Here is a 3718-nt window from a genome sequence, read left to right on the forward strand (position 1 = left end):
AGTAGGGGGGCTTGCTTTGTCCAGTTATTCTATATACAGTCTATGAAAGCTCTCCTGCTTCGCTTTTTAATTATGACCTCTTTCGGTTGCCATACCAGGTCACCAGGAAGTGAGAACGCGAGTAGCAGGCAGGTAAGCAAGCCAGGTGTTGTGGGTGGTGTCAGAAAGCAAGCAGGTCGTCGGCATTAATGGAACTTATTTGCAGTTTCCTGGACACGGATAGTCGGCCAATCATTCGGCGTATCTGCAATGTGCTCCAGTAGCCGTACGAATATTGCGTAGACTCGCTCCTTCTCAGCGACAGAAAGTGTTCTGCTGCACGATTCCTTCCCTCCCCGCAAACAGGGGAGTAAAGCTGCTGCTTTGCCTTATGTGTTTTTGTGCCTGAGCTCGAGCGCGCCCGCCCCCTTCCTCGCCGCGGTAGAAGAAAGACACACGCCCGCTGCACGGAGGCTACCTCAACGTGGAAGCCGTCTCGTGGGACTGGACAGTTTCTTCTCTCCCCACCATCACTTTGCGTCTGACTGGCGGTCGGGTGGTTGGCCCTGCACGCCCGGTGTTCCTTTTTATTTTATTTTAACTGATTTTATTGTGATTTTTATTCTTTTTGTTTCTGTTTCAGGAGGTGGGACCCCGAGGTGGTGGACTGCTGTCTGGTGGTGGGTCCCGCGTGTTGTGTCCTGTCACGTTTGCAGTGAATCTCCACTTCCGGTGTTTTAGTTTTGTGGTGTTTTTATTGCAGCTCCAGCCACCTCGGTGAGCTCCCCCTCTGTGTTCTTTTTTTATGTGGAAGTTGTTTTAACATTTTATATAGCTCTTAATAAATTATATTTTTAATATTTTACCCAGCCTCTGCCTTGGTTTAAAGTAAGAATTTTACGTGTCCTTTAATTTAATTTCCTGGGGCCAAACAGCCCCAGGTGGCATTGTTGCAACACACCACACCCGTGTCGCCACACTTCTGCTTTTCTAGATTAAGGAAAAAAAAAATAATTCTTTGATCCATTGAACAATATTCTGTATCTTTAGCTTTTTGTAAGAATAAAATGTCCAGTTGTTTTTGTAGTTTATTTAAGTTGATGATTTCATCTGTTGACAAATTAGATTTTCTCATTGTTCACAAAAGTTAGTTTTCTGTGTCTCTCCTCCTTTTACTCTTAGAGAATTTTTTTATTTAGAAATTCTCTTTTAAATTTCAACCAGTCCCATTGACTCATGAGACATTTCCAACTTTTAATATTGGTAGTTAACAGTGGCGGGCCGTGCATTTCACACCTAGGCCTTCAGTAGTGCTCCATCTGAATCAACCCAACCCTCATTAACTATTTTATGGCTATAAAACTTCTAGTGCAGGTACAGCTGCCATACACACATCCAAAAGCATAAAAAATAACCGGATCAAATTTCAATATTATGTAGGGAGATAGCAAAATTTTACTCACCAAAAATCCAGATTATTTAAACACAAAATCCATCCTTTCTATCCTCAAGAAGATTTCAATCACTCTGTCGTGCAGAATCCGTGCGTTTCGCAGATGGAAAGTGTTCCGTGGCTGTGATAAGCTGGAAAATGTTCTGGTATTCCTGAAGCCTCTTGTGGTCGAGGAGGGAGAAAAACATCAGTTTTTGTGATTTTGAAATCTGATCTGTGTCTGGAAAATAATATTGTCGGCAGTGCGCGAGGATTTTGCGCTGCACGCGCCTGTGGTGCGTTCAGGGACCTCGTAGATTTCCTCGTATCAGCTTCTCTCCGGCTCAACGGAGTCATGGAACTCCTTTACCCGTGCCAGACAAAACTGTGCCACAACTTTACCCAGACATTCATTTTCCACCAAAAATCAGACGATGAGACGCTTTCCACTGGTAACATCTTCAAACCTGACACGCCGCTCCTCGGCACCTGTGTCCGTCACATAACGCAGAACCAGAGCGAGCTGCGAGCTGTCCAATCAAGGCTCGTGAAAATGATGACGTTTCCGTAGGCCAGCTAGCTGGCCTTGCACGTGGTCTCCTCCAGATCTGATTGGTTGAAGCAACAGTTTGGTCGACAAGTATTTTATGCTACAGGGCCCGCAGAACTGATTGTGAAGGCCTTCAGGCAGATTTCTTTGACCCTAGCAACAAATGGTGCTGCAATGTGATTGGTTAATGCTTAAATAGGAAAATACACGTCTGGAAGCAGCGCGACCAGGGAGACAGCAATGAAAGGACGAAGACAGAGCATTTGGAATTATAGAATACGTATTCACGGAAATAAATAATAATTAATATCAGTCTGTGATTCAGATATTTTTAGGCCAGCAGAGAAGGCCTTGCAGGCCCTGACGGCCCGCCACTGGTAGTTAATCATTTGTGCAGACACAAAGATCATCCAAAAGCGTGTTGTTGGATTTTCATATTCAACTTCAAGTAGATCCTGAATTGGAAACGTAAAGCAGTAACACTGTGGTTGATATGTTTCTCTCTCAAATTATTGTTTTTTTNGCCAGCAGAGAAGGCCTTGCAGGCCCTGACGGCCCGCCACTGGATTCTGGGGTTTATTTGTCTACATTCCGAGCTTATCCCACCATTGGATCAGAGCCTGTAACTACCAAACAGTTTTTATTTTAATTCCTAAGATCTCTCTTTATTGAAATACGTATCTGTGGAGCTGTGAACATCTCTAAGTTGGAACACAGAGTTAATTAATAACAGACAGTAGCAAGAACCCAAATCCAGAAAGATTGGTTGTTAGATTGGTCACATGGGACGGTGACCAAAAAAAAAATGACTGTCAAGATTTGTTTCTGACCCCGACAACCTATATCAAAATCCAAAATTGACTCTATGTCCTAATCAAAGCACACCTATTTAAAGTGAAAATGTGAAGGAAAGACTACAAAACTGCAAAGACTTTGCTCCATCAAATGAAAAAATCCACGTCAGAAGCAGCTCCAGATCATTTCTAACAGATCTGAGCTCTAAATATGCAGCAGATATTTTCATATCCAGACAAGAAAGTTAAAGCACAAAGGCCTCTCGCTACAATTAACATCAAGTGACAAAAATGCACTAAAAATCAAAAAAGATTTGGAGCAAACAAGGGTTCTACATCAAACCCCAACTTCAAACATGATGTTTTTGTAGCCAAACAAAAGGCAGAAAATGCAAAACCCTCCAGTTACAACAGGCACCAAGATGCACTACAAGGAGCCGGGCCAACATCTTGATGTTTTCACTGTAGAGGGCTTAAAAGACAAGATGTGTGCAGTGTGGGAGGGTTGTGTTGCTTCCTTTTTGTGTTTTTTTTATTTAGGGGAAATCAGACTGTACATTTGTACTGATGGGTCCCTTAAATGTTCTGGAGTCGAAAGAGGGTGAATCTGTCAGAACAGATTCTCTGATCTGATTCCAAGCTTGGTTTTGTTTCTCAACTTTGTGTTTTCAGAGGTAAAAATCAGGCACAAAAAGACTTTTGTTCAGCAAATATCAAATGACACGACGAAGTAGAAAAACCTGAATGCAAAAGGCAAAAAAGATGTGCTAAAAGAGCAGCAAAGTTTTGTTGAAAAGCATCAGTCTCCAAAATGGGGCTGACATTTCAAACAAGAAAAAAAAATGTCCTTATTGCTACAAGAACCATGAAAAAGATTATCTAAAATAAAACGAAGAAGATGAAAAGTTTAAGCCAAGACTTCCTAATTAGACAATGTGGGCAGGTCAAAGTAGGACAAAGTAT

General features: G+C 42.2%; 1 long non-coding RNA gene across 1 annotated transcript; it reads left to right on the forward strand.

The window, feature by feature from the left end:
- The first annotated feature begins 98 nt into the window (after positions 1–98).
- On the forward strand, positions 99–990 carry LOC118598499. The gene is made up of 2 exons (XR_004947572.1): positions 99–132; positions 206–990. It is a non-coding gene; the product is annotated as an uncharacterized LOC118598499 (long non-coding RNA).
- Positions 991–3718: the final 2728 nt, after the last annotated feature.

This window comes from Oryzias melastigma, unplaced genomic scaffold (genome assembly GCF_002922805.2).
Source record: "Oryzias melastigma strain HK-1 unplaced genomic scaffold, ASM292280v2 sc01427, whole genome shotgun sequence".
NCBI classification, from domain to species: domain Eukaryota; kingdom Metazoa; phylum Chordata; class Actinopteri; order Beloniformes; family Adrianichthyidae; genus Oryzias; species Oryzias melastigma.